At 39.8% G+C, this 20,804-nt stretch overlaps 1 long non-coding RNA gene across 4 annotated transcripts in view; it reads right to left on the minus strand.

The window, feature by feature from the left end:
• Positions 1–20,804, minus strand: part of LOC122861657 — a 40,297-nt gene that overhangs the window by 13,167 nt on the left and 6,326 nt on the right. Inside the window, exons 2-5 of one of the 4 annotated variants that reach the window (XR_006374539.1) lie at positions 13,274–13,322; positions 11,902–11,969; positions 11,144–11,265; positions 6,491–10,460 (exon numbers count right to left, since the gene is read on the minus strand). This is a non-coding gene — a long non-coding RNA (uncharacterized LOC122861657). Of the gene's footprint in view, positions 1–6,490; positions 11,266–11,901; positions 11,970–13,273; positions 13,323–20,804 lie in introns of those variants that run through there. The other 3 variants (XR_006374537.1, XR_006374538.1, XR_006374540.1) reach the window with 3 other exon arrangements.

Consider the following 20,804-nt stretch of genomic DNA (forward strand, 5'->3'; position numbering starts at 1 on the left):
TGAGAGCTTCCAGCTCTTAAATAAAGCCTCAGGCGGCAAAGAGCGGGTTCAAACCTTTTTGCGCTCAACAGAAGGTAGAAGCTCAATCGGCTAAAATTAAAGGGGTTTCACGCTTCAAAAACCTGAGCAAAGTCACTTCATCTTGTTTAATTCTGTTTGAAAGAAGGAGTGAGACCAATCACACACAAAGCCTGCAGTAATATAGTCAATAACTGCATGCTCAAAGTTCCGCCATTCATCTCCCCTTCATTGGATGTGAACACAACTTGGTGGGTATGCTTAGGAGATGGCGCAGGATGTCTCCAGTGAGTTTAATCAAGATTGTTTAAAGGCATCTTGAGCTACAGGCAAATATGTGATAGGCCACGCCCACTCACACCACTCAATATGAAACTTTAGATTTTGCTTAATACTTGTGCCCAAAGCCTGCACACCAAATTTGGTGAATATCTGTCCACAGAGTTTTGGGGTACAGTTATTTGGCATTTGTGGGGCCCCACTGGGTCGAGCTCATTGGTGGTCAATGCTTTGGCACACCAATTCCCAAACACGGACTGAAGATATCTCCTAAGATTTTGATGTTTGGACAAATTGTTAATGATTCATGGCCAATTTTGTGCTATCTATCTATGTTTTTTGACCAATCTTGCTCATTTATAATAGAAACTCAAACAAGGCTGCAGGCCCCGGGGTGCTAAAAACCTGTGCCCCCCAGCTATGTGGAGTCCTTCACCATGTCTTCAACCTGAGTCTTCACAGGGTGCCTATTGTGTGGAAGACATCTTGCCTCATTCCTGTGCCGAAGACGCCACGCCCCAGTGGCTCAAAGGACTACAGACCGGTGGCATTGACCTCCCACATAATGAAGACCCTGGAGAGACTGGTGCTGGAACAGCTGTGGCCCATGGTGAGACCCCTCCTGGAACCCCTTCAGTTCGCCTACCAGCTCAGGCTGGGAGTTGAGGATACTATCATCTTCCTGCTGAACCGCATCCACACTCACCTGGACAAGCCGGCAAGCACAGTGAGGATCATGATCTTTGACTTCTCCAGTGCTTTCAACACCATTCAGCCAGCCCTGCTGGGTGAGAAGCTGGCAGCGATGCAGGTGGATGCCCCCCTTGTGTCCTGGATTGTTGACTACCTGACTGGCAGACCACAACATGTGCATCTGCAGCACTGTGTGTTGGACAGCGTGGTCAGCAACACTGGGGCCCCCTCAGGGGACTGTCCTCTCTCCCTTCCTCTTCACCATCTACACCACGGACTTCAGCTACCAGACAGAGTCCTGCCACCTTCAGAAGTTTTCTGATGACTGCTGTGGTGGGATGTATCAGCGGTGGTGATGAGTCTGAGTACAGGGCTGCAGTGGGTAACTTCGTTTCATGGTGTGCCCATCTGAAGCTCAATGCGACTAAGTCTAAGGAGCTGGTTGTAGACCTACGAAGGGCCAAGGCACCAGTCAGTGTGGACATTGTAGAGGACTACAAGTACTTTGGACTACATATGGACAATAAACTGGACTGGGCTAAGAACACTCAAGCTCTTTACAGGAAGGGCCAGAGCCGCCTTTATTTTCCGAGGAGGCTGAGGTCCTTCAACATCTGCCGGACAATGCTGAAGATGTTTTATGAGTCTGTGGTGGCCAGTGCTATCCTGTATGCTGTTGCATGCTGGGGCAGCAGGCTGAGGTTAGTGGACGCTAACAGACTCAACACACTGATCCGTAAGGTCAGTGACATTGTGGGGGTGGAGCTGGACTCTCTGTCGGTGGTGTCAGAGAGGAGAATGCTGGCCAAACTACATGCCATCTTGTACAGTGTTTCCCACCCACTCCATGACGTGCTGGTCAAACCTTCAGTGGAAGACTCATCCCCCCAAAAAGCACCACAGAGCGCTACAGGAAGTCATTCCTGCCTGTGGCCATCAAACTCTTTAACACCTCCCTCTAAGTGTTAGTCTATATGACCCTAAGTCACATCACTGCAATACCTGAAATAATTGTGCAATATTCTGTGTTAATACCGCTCTGCAATATACTCTGTTTTCAGTTTAAAATTCCCTATTTATTGATATTCATTCATACTTCTATTACTGCTGAGCAATATCCACCATCTCATAATAATCTTAATAAGCTACACTTGACAGTTCATGCACTATTACTTACTACTTATATTATTACATTGTATTATTATACCGTACATACTTATCATCAACCGGTAAACCCACTTTGTACTTTACACTTGTTTTAATTTTATACTTACAGTATATCCAGTTTGTACTTAATTTATCTTACCTGTATTATAGTGTATTATATTCTGATTTGCTTAGAACTTCTATTCCTGTGTGCACTGACGTGATAGTGAGCTGCTGTAACAAGAGTTTCTCCCTGGGGATCAATAAAGTATTTCTGATTCTGATTCTGAAAAGTCCCGCAATACTGTAGCAAAAATTTGGTGTTGATAGAGTCAAAATTCCAGAAGTTCTATTCATTTTACTGTTTTTTATTAGCAAAAAATCCATCATGGCGGACTTTAATGGTCCAAGAGCCTTTTTTGTAGAGCACATTGAGCTGGACTTGTGTGAGAAATATCAAATCAATTGGAATTACAGTGTGAGGGGCGTGGCCTTTCAAAAATTTGGGCCTTAATCACAGTGCCACCATGTGGCCGATTGGGCTCATATTTCTCTGGAAGGACATGCACATCATTTCCAGTTATTGGGCCAATTTTCGCGTTTCTAGCTCTTTCCAGGTCACCGGAATTTGAGCCGAAGCAGCAGACATATAATAATAATAATAATAATAATAATAATAATGTTACAGTTTTTTGGCATTTGTAGCGCCCCCTATAGGTTGAGATTAAAATGCTTTGGCACGCCTATTCCCAAACATGGCCTGAAGATATCTCCCAAGATTTGTGATGATTGGATAAATCATTAATGACTTCTGGCAAATTTTGTGCAAAGTTATTTTGGTTGATGGCGGCCATGTTTTTTGACCGATCTTGCTCATTAATAATAGAAACGTGTATCTCAGCCCCGAAATGATGTATACAAAACTTAGTGTCGATAGAATCAAAATTAGAAAAGTTCTATTTATTTTGCTATTTTCACATTATGCCAATTAGAAAAACATAATCATGGCAGTCCATGAGGCTTTTTTGTAGAGCACATTGAGATGGACTTGTGAGAGAAATTGTTGATAGTTGAAGGCTCAAGCTAGAGGACATAGAATGGCGGAATAATAGTAATAAGAATACAGAGCAACACAACCTTGCTATCTAACAGGAGAAGCTAACCATTACCAGACATCACCTCCACATTTAAGGGTAGGCTTAAGATTTTCCTCTTTGCTGAAGCTTATAGTTAGGGCTGGCTCAGGTGAGTCCTAGACTGCTGGGAGACTTTCCATGATGCACCTCTCTCCTCCTCTCCCTCTGCATCTGTATGCATTCTTATCCCATTAATGCATGTTACTAACTTGTCATCTTCTCTCTCCCATAGTTTTGTGCTTTCTCGTCTCTCTACTCTTTACTTCTGTCCCTTTTAGCAGGTATTTCTGCCTCCAGAGCTGCAGAGTCTGGATCTATGATTGCGGGCCACCTACCCCCACCATGTTCCTGCTCGACAACTACTACTACTGTTATTATTATTAGACTTATCACTATTAATAAGTGCTTGCTCATGGTGGGAATTGTTGGGTCTCTGTAAATAATATTACAAAGAGTACAGTCTAGACCTGCTCTATAGGAAAAGTGCTGTGAGATAACTTTTATTATAAATTGGCACTATATAAAAAAATATATATATATATATATATATAAAATTAAAAACATTGAGCTGCAGCGGTCACCATTTCCTTATCTGCAGCTGTCTCCTGATCCTGCTAAGCTGTAGCAGTCTCCACTGGTTCTCAGCTCTGCACTCCAGCCATCCAGCCTGGCTCCCAGTCCAGCTGCCCTTTCGCTGGCCTCCAGTCCTGCTGTCCTCCTGCTCTGATCTACAGCAAGATTTCACCTTCGTTACCGGCCTCCAGAGGGATTATGTCGCTGGCCTCCAGGGGGACTATGCTGCCAGCCTCCAGAGGGGCTCTGTCTTCACCTCCTACTTGACCTCCAGAGGGGTTCCGCCTTCGTCGCCATCCTCAAGAGTGGTTTTTTCTCTCAGAATGCTGTTCAGACAGGTGAGTACAACAACAAACTCACTGATTGTTGTACCTCTGTCTCCAGGAGAACAGCCACTGTGTTGCCCTAGCAACATAGCATTGTGTGTATGCCACCAATTTGTAAAAACTATGCAGGTAGGCTCTCTCTTTGCTGTGGGCTGAAGTCACTGTGGAATTTATATTGTTTATACATCTCTGTGTTGGCGATGCTTTATTCTGCTGTTATTCCTATAAGAAGTGTCAGGCTATTTAATTTCTGTAGCTTAATATTACTTGTTGCACCCTTGTTGGCCATAGACTAATTCTAGTAAGGCTATATAGAAGAAAGCAATTTGATTCTAACTGATAATCAGTTGTAGCCACAGGCTGCAAAGTCCCCATCTACAGAAAAAGGATTTTATTGTTGTCAGGATTTGTTGGTGTGATGTTGTTCAGCAAATATATGTGTTGACCATGTTAATCAACCGCATTTAATTTAATAGTTCTATACATCATTATCATCATAATACAGAATGAATGCCCCCCCACAAAAAAAATGTATGCAGTAATGTTTACATTAGTAATATTAACAGTACATGAGTAAAATATTCTAGTACTCTTTCCATCCCTGCCAGTAACCACAGTTGCCAGGGCTGAAATCAGGATTACTTATTTGTAGGTGACTGTTATTTAAAAAAAAAAACACTGTACAACAATAGTTTTTAGAGCCATTGTCAGTTCTGAACTAGACTGTCGTGTGACCATCTTACACAGCTTATGAGACATTATGGTCAAAACTATGTTACTGTACTCACTTAAGCAACAACTAACATAAGGTGCTAGGATTTCAGCTGGGGGAGGGGGCTTAGAGCCACAAAAAAGTTTGTGCTAGCCCTGGTTGTATTGTGAATGTTTTAAAATTACTCTTTCTGTTGCCCAATAAAACAACTCTCCAACCCATGAGCTTCCTTAAGGTAGCAACAGTTTTTTCTCCACATATGTAGTTGTTTCCATGGACAGTCCATTTGCAGGCAGTACCACCCTTTCAACACCCTAACACACACACAACCCTGTTTGTGTTCACTTGTTCACATCAGGCAACAGAGAGGTATGCTGTTCTTTAATGTCAGAAAAACCTCTTGATGTGAAGCATTTTAACCAAACTCTGAGAAAGCACAAACTCCACCTACAATGCAATTAGCTGATTAGTTTCCTGTGCTACAGTCATTCTCAAATTGGTCTCAGCCTCAACCCCTAGTAGAATTAAAAAATAGTTTGAATAATTTGGCCTTCAGAACTTCTCCTGGGAGCCACACTGATAGGCCTGACCTCAACTAACCCTACCTTTGATTACCATCCAGTAGGAGGAGGCCCTGGAAACCTGAGAGCACACTAGTGTTTACAGAGAAAACGATGAGTATGATTGTTTTTGGAGGTATTGTTATTTATGTGGATTGTTAAAAAGAAGAATCAGAGTGTTGACTAAGATGATATTTCTGACTTTTCTGTTTACTTTGGTAATTAATTTATATTTATATATATATACGATGTATTTGAAATCACTTCTTCTGTTTTGTTTGCATTTCAAACCCCCTTAATTTGTTAAAGTAAGAAAATGTAACTTTTAAAGAATTAATGATACATTCCTCCTCTTACAAATGGAAAGTGGAACTCTAAAGCAATAAAAGGCATTTAATACACTCAGGGTTTTTTCTGCTACAGCCTTAATTGGTCTAATATGACCAGTAGCTTATGCTGGCTAATGCTAATATTAGCAAACTTTAATTAGATATTGCTGCGTAACTAACAATACTAGTTAGTTCTATGACTTTGTTACTCTTCTCTATTTGTGGTAGTGTTTCATTTTAGCTTTACCATTATCCTGTAATTCTCAATTATGGCCAACGTAGCTGCTGTTCAGCAAAAGTTACATAGGCTCGCATTAAGGAAAATTCTTTTTTACATCTTGAGTCTATTTTATTTTATTTTTTTTTTTTGTTTTGACTATCATGTCTATTAATTTGAATAATATTATACTACCAAAGTAATTGCTGGAATGTAGGAGAGGAGGTGCACTCATTTGGTTTTGTTGGAACTTGGTTTTATGTTCAAATAAAGTGGTTTAGATGAAATGGCTGAGCTGTTAACTTGTTTGCAACCTGTATGATTGTCTGGCTACTCATGTCTGTTGCCCCGTTAGACTTATTTTTAACAATTTCACCAATTTACCAGATGTCAGCAATTAACTTGGTGAGTTAAAACTGAAAGTGTGCGCTATTACCCCCCTACGTAATTCATCATGTGTCGCCCCTCTCTCCCACCTCTGAGCATGTTCATTAGGAACAAGTATAACACTTTGTCTTTAGACGTGTTTGGATGACACTTTGTACAAACTAGTTTGTTTGAGGATTGCTGAACTATTAAATACAGTGGGTTAAAGTTGAAGCAGGAAGTGTGATGTAAACAGTGATGGATGTTTACAACAGACACTCTTGGCAATCATAATACAATGCTGTTAACCAAATCTACAAATATATGACCCAAGTTCTGATAAACTGGAATTATCCGTATATATGTCTCATCCTATCCTTCTTTGCACCAAACTTTAACTGAAACAATTCAAGGGTTGAATTTAAGCCCTGTGCTTGGTCCACTCTTTGCTTTCCTCTGTCACACATCAGCCCTCAGTTTAGCTGAGATTAAAGGAAGAGTGATACATGGTAACGCACTTTACAAAGCACAATTAGAGAGATGTAATTTGCCAGCTGCACTAATCCATCATAGGGGTATGTACTGTCAGCCTGGCCTACATCAGGGGCTGCAGCATTTGCCCAGATCTCTCCCTTTCTGCTCATTGATTTGCACATATTACCCACTCCAGAGTCATTTTGGGGATATGTAAACAACTCAACAGCAGGCATGTTCCTGTACTGTGTAGGATGACTGATCATGCTTGACTGACTTTCATTCAATGCAGAGGGCCACAGTCCACATGAACCGCTCCGGTGGACCCTGCGATCTACCACCCTCCCTCCCTCTCTCTTGTTCAGCTCAATGTGAGGAAAGTGCGACCCACTGAAAAGGGTGGTAGCCATTTTCCGCATTAACACTGACCCCTGCTCTCACTGTTGGTTCTGATGTTAATCAGGTTTACAGGCCAAGAAGAGAAATGGGAAAGGAGGGAAAGAGGTTTGGGTGTGGGAGTCCAGGAGAGTGTAAACTCTGTGGTAGTTCATGGAGATCTACACAGTCACTTAGCGAGGAGATTTCATCATGATTCACAGCTCTGTGGTTAGATGAAACAGTGAAGGGTGAAATATCGGGATGCTGGCTAGCTCCCCTGAACTTTGTGTCGACTCCCTCTGTGCTGCTCTGTTTATAGCCCCTCAAAGCTTGGTTGTTTTGGCACAGCCAGTGGCTTACAAGCAATGAATTATAATTTCCTAAATTTTCTCTCAGGAGCTCACTCACTCCATTTTAAATTCTGTCATGCACAGTAATTAGTGCATGGTGTTGCTATAAAATTTTGACATTCTACATCTGGAGCAACAGAAATGGTACCCATTAGGTTGCTATCACATTTCTACCTTCATACAAGACTGAAGACAAATACATGTCACTTTGACCCATCCAGCAAGCAGAGAGTTGGCTTTTGATGTGTCAGATACACCCACCAGTTTGCTTTTACTTCACTCCTATCACACAAAATCACATGATTATGTCATCGTCTGTTGGCAGAGCTTTTAATATAAGGGGCAAAAACAACATCAACATCTTAAAATGATCTTTTTATATTATCTTTTTGATCATCTTGTTTAGAGTTGTGTTTAGAACAATGCCACTGTTAGATTTTTATTATTGATATAAACGCTTAGAATCAGGGAATTATAGGAACAGTACATTCATTGAAAAAAAACCATGGGAAGAAGAACTTAACATTGAGCTTGAGTTTGTTTCAGAAAACTTTATACTTCAATATATTCAATTTGTTTAAGACACTCAGTAATTTAGGATAGGTAACATTTGTACACATCAAAACCGGCCAAATTTCAATAGGATATTGAGTCGAGATATGACAGTTACCCTTTCACATACGGGTCTGGCTCTACTTTCTGGCAATCAATAACAATAATAATATTGCTTTATTATTAATACTTCATTTTGTTACAGAGGTTTTTGAAACACAGATTGAATGCTATGCTTTGACAGAAATGTTTTGAGTAACCCTGTGTCACAGATACGCCAGGCTCTACCATCCACCAATCACACACACCTGCTCCCAATTACACTCCTGCTCCCCATTAGTCACAATCACAGCCAGTACAAAAGACCTGCACTCACCTCAGTATGTGTCCGACCTCGTTTGAATCCAGGACTCTCTATGTCACTCGGCATAGTCTTTATTTCCCTTGTCTCCAGCGATCTCCCCGTCTGCCTCCAGTGATCTCCCTGCCTCCAGTGATCTCCCCGCCTCTTGTGATCTCCCTCCTACAGACTTCCCTCTCTCCATACCCTTTATCTCGGGTGGTCATTCAATAAAGAACATTCTGGTCCATCTCGGTGTCCCTTGCCTGTATTATAACAGAAAGTCGGACCATACCATAAGTATGACAGCCCAGAGTCCCGATGGCCCCTTCCTGGACCTGGAGAGTCTGGTCCAGCGGTATCTCCTCACCCATCCTTCACCACCTCTGGCGGCCAGCGAGATGGCGCAGCCGGGGACCTTCTCAGGCTCAACAGGGGAGTGCGAGGAGTTTCTGGTGAAGTGTTACCTAATTTTCCACCTGTATCCACCCCAGTTTCCGACTGAACGTTCCAAGGTAGCCTTCGTAGTTCTCCAGCTAGTCGGCCCGGCGCTGAGCTGGGCGGGATCCCTATAGGCGCTAGACGAGGCTCAACTCTTTGGGCCAGTTTGTAGGAGGAGGGAGTTTGGCCCACCAGTCACCAATTTGGCAACCAGCTCGCCGTCCACACCTCTACCAACCCTTCCTCAGCCTATCAACCCACTACTTGTCTGCACCAAAGCTACGCCCCCAAGCTCCTCGCATTTTCCGCCTCCAGGCTGCTCACCTGCTCTGCCTCCCAGCTGCTTGCCTGCTCTGCCGCCGCCTCCTCCAGTCCCTGTTGGATCGCGGCAGTCATTACTTCCTGTGGGATGGCAGCAGCTCCCCGCTTCCAGCCCTGAGGCCCAGCCGCGGTTTGGTAGTTTCATAGTTAGTTTCACTGACTATGGCAACGCATTATAATGTATCCAGATAAAATAGATGCATGCACGATTCTAAAATAGGCTAGTAAAACGAATATTTACTTCCCCACTCACCATACTTTTTCTTGAAAAGAACATGTGGTGCAATTGGATTCAGACTGTTGGAATGGGGCTAAAAATGTTCAAAAACATAAATTTGTATACAAACATAATTTTTGACTAAACAACCTCATCGCAGGTTTCACTCAGTAGTTGTTCTGGAGCTTTCAATTGTATCACATGATCTCAAATTTCCTTTTTTCTGTGCAGTTTTAGGTCTAGAAAGTTCATTCTGACCCTTGGAAACAGCAGTTGACAAAACAGTTGACATCGCTGTTTCCAAGGTCAACAGTGAACTTTCAATCTCATTATATTTTATGTTTATTATAACTGCAAACAAAAAGAATCTTGAACTGAAATGAGGAGGATTTGGTCAATAGTGGATTAAAAGCAATCTTCCTCAGAATCTGATGAGGTTCTCCAGACAACTGACCTCTGAGAAATTTCCCAGTGAGAGGTATTGTTTATGTCATGTCTTGTGGCGTCAGTAGATTAAAAAAGACATTCCTCCAGGAATTTGAAGCCCATACTATTTAATAAGCATCTCTCATTAAAATTCGGAGGAAATAATAAAATCAACGAGTTCAGTGGAACTGATCTATTTCTCTCTGAAGAGTAATTTCATGGATCATTTTCAACATCACTGCAATATATGCAAAGACACGAGGTAGGGGTCAAAGTTCTGATTCTCATTGGATACATCTATACTAAAGATATGTATGCTCATTATATTACGATATGCTTTGAATAAAAGATGACGTTTATCATTTTTTAGCCATCAGCATCCTGGGAACTCAGAGAACACATACTGCCAGGCAGCCCTGGATTTATCTCACTACTCTGTGTTGATCTCTTGGCTGGAGGACAAGGCTTTTAGCCTGAAAAGTGTTGCAACTCAGCTACTTCACTCATTGCACTGTCTTCCATGGCTGAGTAGTTGAAAATACCAGGAGGTTGTGGGGAATTGGGAGTCTGTTGAAATTCCAGTGGGTGGGGAGTTTCAGGACCTGGCTAAGAAATCAATGAGTCATCGTTAATGATTAACAACCCTATCAACCTTGGCAAATATATGCTCAATTAGAGCTGTGGGCCAATAAAAACCTTACTAACTGAATTGTATCTTTAAAAGAATTAGTAGCAATTCAATAGTATCATAACAACAAACCTGACAATTAGCTGTGGGAAACAAATACAGCCAATAGCTATCTTTATTGATGTGACAGTTTAAAATTAATTTAGCAGAATGTGCACATTATATGAGCTGGCTGTTAAAATAACACCTCCACATATCATGTTCTGCAGCTTTGAATACGTCACCATAATATCATGGTACACCTGTAATTTTAATGTTACCCTTCATTCCAAGTTAAACATTCATGTTTTTGCTGCTTGACTTAATTTGATAGATGATGTACGGAGCAGACTGGTTCACTTTACATAGAAGTAAACTCTCCTGTTTTCCTCCACTACCACATTGGTTTCAAATGAGCATGACAACGGGCAAGTAATGGACAGGACTGGCAGTCCATTTACTGTGGTGCACAATAAGGGAATGAGGCGAGAAAACATTTTAACTTGATATGGTGTGTTGCCTCTAAGATAATAAGCTCTTTACTTCAGTATTGGGAAGATAACAGTGTGTTAACTGGAGACTTCACCTCTTTGAAAAAAGTTGTGAAGACAATCACACATACCGTGTTAGTTAGTTAGTACCGTGTACCGAGTTAGTTTTCATGTCCCCAGACATGTCCCCACCACTTTTTGAAATGGCTGGTATGGGTTGGTACACTATGGAAATGATTCCGGTCAGAGAATCCTAGACAAGAGAGGGAGGGAGAGAGTCCGTAAGTGTGATGTCACCTTATTAAGAGGTAGAACTGGTAGGCTTTCGTACACTCATATTCAGTAATAGAACGCTTATATCACAAAGTGAACACTGTGTGTTACTGTGGGGAATATAATTTAAGCATAATACAGCTTGATCGTGATACATCTGTCCCATCCAGTGTTGTGGTGGTGATTATCAACGGGTAAATGTGATGCACATATAAATGTGATGCACATATAAATGAAAACCTAAGCCATTGATATCTATGGCCATAATCCCACTAACCCCATGTGTTGACCAAATCAAAATAATTCAAACCCTTCCATCCTACCATACATGTACACACTTTAAACAGAAAAATTTTAAACAGTTTGGAACAGAAAACCCCCCCCAAAAAACAAAAGTTGTTCAGAGCGCCAACCTGCCTTCAAATTTATGGGCATATTTAAAGTTGCACCTGCACAGTGCAGCATGAGTTTGTGAAAGTGTTGGGAGAATAGTTACCATTTTCTTTTTCATAAAGCACTAAGCAAAGAAAGCATGGCCGTGGAAATTAATAAACTAGATTCATTTTCTGGTTGCCTCTCTGAGCAGAACACCCATTACATAACATGCTGGATTGACCTTTGGCACAAATGTTCTTCATTTTGTTGGCAGCCTATGAGGAAACAGTATTCTCTGCTGCAACAACCCTAGGAAAACAGGAAAAAGAAACACATAACAGCACAGAGTTCATCAGGTGCTAGACAAATTAAAATTTAAGGCCTAGGAAAACGAAAATCACACAAATAGTGACCTTTTAAATTGCTGGCAGACCACAGGAGATTGGCTGACTTTACTGCTATTTCTTTTATCTGTCAGGCTAAAGTGAATAAATGATATGGAAAGAAGATTAAGTCAACATGCACTCAGAATCAAAGTGGAGCCATTTCTTACAGATTGTCTTTAGGATTAAATTTAACCAGTACAATCGTACAAGCGGTGTACAAGCTTTGGGTTTGGATTTAAACAAACCCGCTGACTGACCAATCAAAACCCAAATCCTTGGTTCCGTATAAAACATTATTAATTGTACAAAAGAAAAGATACAGTGGGTCCTTTCAGTATTCCAACAAGGTATCATGTCAACAACAGGCCCCATTGCGATGAAGTTTGGATTGGTACTCAGGTCCCCAAACAATGACTAATCATTCTGGTGACCTTTGAACCTTCATCTAGATAGGTATCAAGATAACTAATAGCTTTATTACCACAAGATTTGTTGTGGATATTCATGATCTCCACAGGATGGATCCTCATTATTTTGGTGACTTCCTGACCTTTCATACTGCTACTATCAGGACAAAATTTCCACTTGTACCTCGGACGCAGAGGAGCTGACGTGCACATCTCCCAAATCTCAACAACACGTAACATGTAGTGTTATTTTTTTCCACCAAATTTATTGGTTTTAAGGCAGAATAACATTACAAGACAAAGCAACAGCACAGGGAGTATTGGAAAAAACTAAGCTAAAAATGCAAAAAACAAACAAATGAATAAATGTATAAGATAAATAGCACAGAAATTGAAAAAATAAATAATATCAATAAATGAAGAAATCATTTAACAAAATTATAAACATACAAATCTTGTCCACAATGTTTTTCAAGTCACTCCATCAGTGTCGGAAAGTTCTCTATTTTGTCTTTCAGAGTTTGGTGTATATTTCTACATAGTACTGCCAAAAGTCATCTTCAAGCAGAACATAGGAAAATAAATTCCTCAAGGCACTTAATATTGTTGCCAATATTAATGTCCATTTATCTTGATAAATGCAAATTCCTTCACATTTGTTTGACTAATGAAGTGTACATTGTCACCGGGGTGAAATAGATAGATAATTTCCGTTTTCTGATTTCTTCTACGTTTTCTTTACATTTGGAGTTTGCTGAACATGCCCCTGTTAAACTCACAATCCATACAAGTATAAGAGAAAAACAAACGTGAATGTCACCTGTGTATGTCGCTTCAAAATCTCCATTTGGGTTGACATCTGGTGATGACTGTGAAAGCCATAGCATACACTGTAAAAACTGTTACTTTGATCTAACAACAAAAGGGCAACATTTTCAAATATTTTTTTTTATAAGTTTAGTGAACTTCTTGATATTTTGGGTGAATATTCAGTAACTGTAAGACAAGACATTTAGTAGAGCATACATGAAAAAGCACATGAATTACGTCAGACTGGATTAAAATAGTAAACTTTAAAAGAATTGCTCTGAAAATTTAGTTGCATCAACTGCAATAGAGAATTTTTAACATACAACTCTTTTTGTATGTATTGCATCAAATCTATATTGAATAATTAGTTAGCATTAACATTTTAGCAAATAATATGAAAAAAATATTATAATGTAAACATTCAGTCATTTATATTTAATAACCAAATACATAAACAAATTTTTGTTAGTATCACTACCTTCTTGTAACACAGCAGAGTATATTTAAACAATGAAAACCAAATCAGAAGTAATCAATCTGAGACATTAGAAGAAAAAGACCCTTGTTCCATCTATAAAAATTACAATTTGCCCCTTTCCAAAATTCCTAACCTCCTAAAAATTACAGTTTAGCCATTTAGTTTAGTTAGAAAACACAGCTTAAACCTTCACAGATGCAGATACAGAGCTGATAGCATTTTTAATTTGTCAATCTAAAATCTGACATTTTGAATTAATTTGCCAAATACCTGCAGAGTTCTAAAGTGTATATTTTGCAGACAAGCATTCATATAGAAAGCTGCCTATATAAAAGGAGCCACTTAAGTAATTTCTGACAGATAAGTCCTATCTGATTCTAACATGGAGGTCCTTCAGTCTAATAGAGCAGGAACGCACCATTTCCTCACCGTTGTTTCCCATGTTAACATGCCAGGCGTTTGCACTCACATATCTGATGTAATAACAAGTAGAGGATGACAAAATGGTAGAGTGATATGGAGTGTGGAGACCCCACAAAATATAGTCAGTGGTTTATGAGGAAAACTTCATTTACTTGAAACAAAAAGGTTACAAATCCAAACTATGCTTCTACCTTGCACTTTAAATAACTTTTCAGGAGAAATTATATTAAAATGTTTCCACAACCGGGCTTACTTTGTTAATTGAAGGTGAGTAGTGTATATAAAATACGAATTTTTTTCATGTGCGTGGCGCGTGTGTGATGTGTGTGTGTGTGTGTGTGTGTGCGTGTATGCTGGAGCCATTTGGCTCCCAAGGAACCCACCCACATTTAAACAAAAACAAGTATGTTTTAAAAACATTTACTTTATCTAGCAGTGAATATTTTCTTTTAAAAAAAGAGGTGCAGATGGATCTTATCAATTAGAAGGTGAAATATCTCAAAAACCTCTTCTGAACCACAAAAGGGGTGAAATATGGGAAATGAGAAGAATGATGGACCAAAGAACTGCGAAGTGTGTTAGCAAATCATCCGATGTCAAAATCATGTCAGAGAAGAGATTTTGGACTGAGCCATGTTGGTTTTTGAAAAGTTAACTTTTCAGAATGAAACATCATACCTTTCAAAAATTTCAACTTTTTTTCAATGTACCCAGCACCTACATGGAGCTCATGCTCAATATGTTTTCTATTGTAATATATACACAAAACACGCAAACAAGCATAATCATGTTTGCAATTAATGTATTTTAAACCAGTGGTGGAATGTAACTAAGTACATTTTTCAAAAACTGTACTTAAGTAAAAATTTACTTGTACTTTACTTGAGTCTCAGAGGGAGTATTGTACTTTTTACTTTTACATTTATCTGGCAGATTTAGTTACTAGTTACTTTACAAATTAAGATTTTTACACACACAGCATATGTAGAGTTTATAAAATCTGATGTTTCGTTATAAATTAAAATACCCAACAGTTTATACAAGTACGACTGAAACGATTAGTTATCTGGCTGCTGCATATCCATCATATCTCACCAAATTACTTGTAATTCAGAAGAGGGTTTTTGAGAAAGATTTCACATTCTAAGAGTATTTTGGTTAGTAGTGACACACCGCAGGAGTGAAGCCTCCGATGGTGACAAGATAAGCTGGAGTGGAACCGCCAGTTAAAGAGGGAGCCAGATGGAGATGAGCGACGAAGGAGGAATGCACGAAGAAATAGATTCACTGGTAGTAATCTTATAATTGTCGTGAGGAGTCCTTTCAGTCTTAAATGAGACCAGACAACTGACTGAGGTGTGTGGTGTGCTTTTAGACTGGTATGATGATTGCTGATGGGAAGCAGGTGTGTGTAATTAGTATTCTGGTATTCTAGTATTCTCCTTAACTGAGGCAAGTGAGGCCTGCAGTTCTTTGGATGTTGTTGTGGGGTCTTTTGTGACCTCATGGATGAGTCGTCGTTGTGCTCTTGGGGTAATTTTGGTCGACCGGCCACTCCTGGGAAGGTTCACCACTGTTCCATGTTTTCGCCATTTGTGGAAAATGGCTCTTACTGTGGTTCGCTGGAGTCCCAAAGCTTTAGAAATGGCTTTATAACCTTTTCCAGTCTGATAGATCTCAATTACTTTCTTTCTCATTTGTTCCTGAATTTCTTTGGCTCTCAACATGATGTCTAGCTTTTGAAGATATTTTGGTCTACTGCATTTTGTGTTTACTTGTGTTATCATAGACTAATAAATTACCCCAAGAGCACAGCAACGACTCATCCAAGAGGTCACAAAAGATCCCATAACAACATCCAAAGAACTGTCACTATTCATGACTCCACCATAAGAAAGAGACTGGGCAAAAATGGCCTGCATGGCAGAGTTCCAAGACGGAAAAACATCTTGATGATCCCCAAGACTTCTGGGAAAATACTCTGTGGACTGACAAGACAAAAGTTGACATTTTTGAAAGGTGTGTGTCCCATTACATCTGGCATAAAAGTAACACCGCATTTCAGAAAAAGAACATCATATCAACAGTAAAATATGGTGGTGATACTGTGATGGTCTGGGGATGGTCAGGAACTGGAAGACTTGCTGTGATAAATGGAACCATGAATTCTGCTGTCTACCAAAAACTCCTGAAGGAGAATGTCTGGCCATCCATTCGTGGCCTCAAGCTGAAGCGAACTTGGGTTCTGCAGCAGGACAATAATCCAAAACACACCAGCAAGTCCACCTCTGAATGGCTGAAGAAGAACAAAATGAAGACTTTGGTGTGGCCTAGTCAACGTCCTGACCTGAATCATATTGAGATGCTGTGGCATGACCTTAAAAAGGCAGTTCATGCCCGAAAACCCTCCAATGTGGCTGAATTACAATAATTCTGCAAAGATGAGCGTGCCAAAATTACTCCACAGCGCTGTAAAAGACTCATTGCAAATTATCGCAAACGCTTGATTGCAGTTGTTGCTGCTAAGGGTGGCCCAACCAGTTATTAGGTATAGGGAGCAATCACTATTTCACACAGGGCCATGTAGGTTTGGATTTTGTTTTCCCTTAATGATAACAACCTTCATTTAAAAACTGCATTTTGTGTTTACTTGTGTTAACTTTGACTAATATTTAAATTTGTTTAATGATCTGAAACATTTAAGTGTGACAAACATGCAAAAAATTAAGAAATCAGGAAGGGGGCAAGCACTTTTTCACACCACTGTAAATTACTGCAATATTGTTTGGGCTGCTGCATATCCATCATATCTCACCAAATTACTTGTAATTCAGAAGAGGGTTTTTGAGAAAGATTTCACATTCTAAGAGACAAGAGCCTTTTGCACCTTTTGTTTCATAAAATATTCACTGCTGTCTAGCTAAATGTTTTTAAAACATGCTTGTAAGCAGTAAAATGTTCTTCTGCTGTAGATGGTTGAGGTGGAGCTCATTTTGAATTTTGTATCGAACTGCAACTAATGATTATTTTCATTATGGATTAATCTGCTGATTATTTTCTCCATTTAATCGATTGATTGTTTGGTTTGTAAAAATTCTGAAAATAGTGAGAAATGCTGTCACAATATCCCAGAGCCCAAAGTGACACTTTCATATTGCCTGTTTTGTCCAACCAACAGTCCAAACCTCAACATTATTAACAATACATTCAAATTATTAAAATAATTACAAGTAAAAGCAGCAAATCTTTTGAGAAGCTGGAACCATGAAATGTTTTTACATGAAAAATGGCTTAAATGATCAAAATAGTTTTTCATTGTATGTCAATCAACTAATTGATTAACTAATCGTTTCAGTCGTACATTTGTACATTTTAACTATATATACTTTTGTAAAATTTCACTATTTAAGTTTGAACATTTCATTAAACCAGTTTTTGATAGACAAAATATTACAATATTATCAAAATAACTAGTAAATGTATTACAAAAACAATTTAACAAACATATTTAAAAAATATTTATATGGTTTGTCATGTCTACATATGGCTATACAACAAAATGAAAGTTAGTATCAGGTTTTCAGTCTAAAACTTGTAAACAACGGGTCCTTCTTTTTTTGCTGCTTGTTTTTACCAACACTGATCAAACTTTCTACAGTTTTTGTGTCAAAACAGTGGTTCCAAGGAACATTGTCAAAGTTGGTTCAAATCTATGTAGCACACAATATAACAACCTTTTCCTCTTTATTACTACTTTCATAGTTTACAGTTTGTTTTTTAAGGAAAGTATCTCTCTCACTGCAAATCTTTCTGAATGAACTCAGCTTCATGCTTTTTTTGGATACTCAGCCTGGAGGACATACAGCAAGCCATACATATACAAATACATGAGTGTAACAGACTGCAAGTCAATGTGATCATCCAAGAAAATGTCTAGTCAAACTGAAATATGGCTTTTCTTTTGCTTAGTTCTCAAAAAAGTTGATGTTTTGAAGATTTTGAGAGGCATGTAATATTTCATTTGTGTATTTGTCTTTGTCAATGAAAGTTGTAACCAGCAGATGACAGATGTGTTTCAGTAGTTTTTTAATGGGAAGATTACAAGTTTAAAATGTTAAATGTCAGCTGAATAACAAAAGTATTTTTTCTATTTTACCACTTTACCACCTGTGTGGTTTGGACTGTGTGCAAGTTTTAGGAAATTTATGGAGCATAATTTAGCTTTTTCTTCACTGACCATATATAGATCTACATGTAACAACCTGTGTCTGTAAAATACATCTAGTTGCAGATGACAGATGATAAATCCACACTGCTTCTTAACAGATGAGCCATTGTTGTGGAAATACAGTTCATGCAGACAGAAGATCCATTTAAATGAATATAGGACCTGACAAAGTGAAATGTTAAATTTGAAATCGGTGATTTGGTATGATAAGACTAAATATCTATCTTTTTGGTTGGGAAAAAGACATTACATGTTTAAAATACTTTTACTATACTAATTTTTATAGTTTGGTGGCAAATTAAATATACTAAATACAAATCAACAAATTTAAAGCAAACATTAAACAGTAAGTTTAATCTGCTACTCTAAGAATCTTGTTGTTATATCTGGTTAACATAGATATAATGACTTTTATTACATTAAAAATAATATTTAAACCTTTAATAATTATTCCTCTGATTGCCAAATACTCATTTTTGCTTTTTCAAATGTAAAAGTAACTTATTTATAAAAATCACTGTTAATTTTGACTGTATGTTAATCATAGCTGTAAAATGCAGCATAATTTATGATATACATACTTCTTACATATACAGGTAATAAGTATATGTTAATGGCAGATTTTACTTTTTAGAATAAGAGAAGTTTATCCAGTTCACCGGCTTAGGACACTGTGAGCTGATTCACTGTTGAACTGATGTAGCGCTGTCAGAGTTGTAGACCTGTAGAGTTGATGTTGTTTTGATATTTGTTTGATACAAATTAGTTATCATACCTTTTAGCCGTTTCTCAGTAGACTAGGTTACCCTAAAACATCAGTTTATTGGCCTTTATATATGCTTCCTCTAGGCAATATTACTAGGAAACATTTCATTAACTTTCATTGTTATGCGGATGATACCCACTTATATCTATCGATCAAGCCAGATGAAACTAACCAGTTAGCTAAGTTCAAGCATGCCTTAAGGACATAAAAAACTGGATGACCTACAATTATCTTTTGTTAAACTCTGAGAAAACTGAAGTTATTGTACTTGGCCCCAAACACCTCTGAGACACATTATCTAAAGACATAGTTGCTCTAGATGGCATTGCCCTGGCCTCCAGCACCACTGTAGGGAACCTCAGAGTTATCTTTGATCAGTATTTATCCTTTAACTCCCACATGAAACAAACTTCAAGGACTGCCTTCTTTCACCTACGCAACGTTGCAAAAATCAGGCACATCCTGTCTCAAAATGTTGCCAAAACTAGTGCATGCATTTGTTACTTCTAGGTTGGACTATACTTTACTGTGGATTTTAAGCTCTGAAGCACTCTCACGGACTCAATGATAGCCTGATGACTGAGTGTGGATCTTGTCACCTTACCGTCTTAAAGCTGAGGAAAAGTATCGCCTGTCTGGAAGCTGAGCTCAGAGAAAAAGACAAGCTCATCCTGGAGTTCTCCACCGTCGCCTCGGCCCAGGCAAAACACCTGGCGGTCCTCAGCTCCTCTGGCTGTGCAAGCCGGAATGCGACCATCCCATCTCACTCACCGGACTGCTCCACTCCAGCACTGGACAATGATCCCACTCTTCCGTGGCTCGGCTCCATCATCACTGGCGCCCCGGAACATGAGGCTTCTTCAGCTAAGCCTGATGACCCGTGGCTCCTCATGGGTGCGAAGCACAAAGCCATGGTCATTTCTACCCTGTGCTGAGCCCCAGTGGATGCACGGTCACTCGCCGGCGGGGGTGGTGAGAAGGCTCAGGTGAGTTCGACTCCACGCCAACCAGAGCACTGGACCGTAGCCTGTAAGGACAGACATGGTGCAAAGCGCACGACTCCTCCACCTTCACATCGGGACCTCCCGCTGGCCAACAGGTTTGACATCCTGGACACGCAGGACTTTCCTCCACTGGAGGGACACTCCCTTTTTCCAGCAGCCAAGTCTTCCTCCTCCTCTCGCCGCAAGTTACTGAAAGAGGCCGTGATCAGGAGAAGCTCTGGGGGTCTCATTCGTCCTGAGACGGCAGAGAACACCTCTGCTAAGAAGGACGCAGCCCCCTCGCAGCAGTCCCCGGCCACAGCTATCCCAGGTACGGCTGATGGAACTCGGCGGGCTCCACGATCATCGACTCTGCCTCCTCTCATCCCCCCAACTACGCTGATTGTTGGAGATTCCATAGTGAGGAATATCCGCTTCGCTAATGCGGTCACACGCTGCTTTCCCGGAGCTACGACCCCCGACATCCTCGAAAAGCTCCCCAGACTTCTGGCTGCACTCCCGATGACTATCACGAAAATCATAGTCCATGTCGGCACCAATGACACCGCCCGTCAGCAATCTGAGCTGACGAAAGCAGACTTCATCCGCCTCCTTAACCTGCTCAACAGCACCAGAAAGCATGCTTTCATTTCGGGTCCAATT

This window comes from Siniperca chuatsi, linkage group LG15 (genome assembly GCF_020085105.1).
Source record: "Siniperca chuatsi isolate FFG_IHB_CAS linkage group LG15, ASM2008510v1, whole genome shotgun sequence".
In the NCBI taxonomy this organism is placed as follows: Eukaryota; Metazoa; Chordata; class Actinopteri; order Centrarchiformes; family Sinipercidae; genus Siniperca; species Siniperca chuatsi.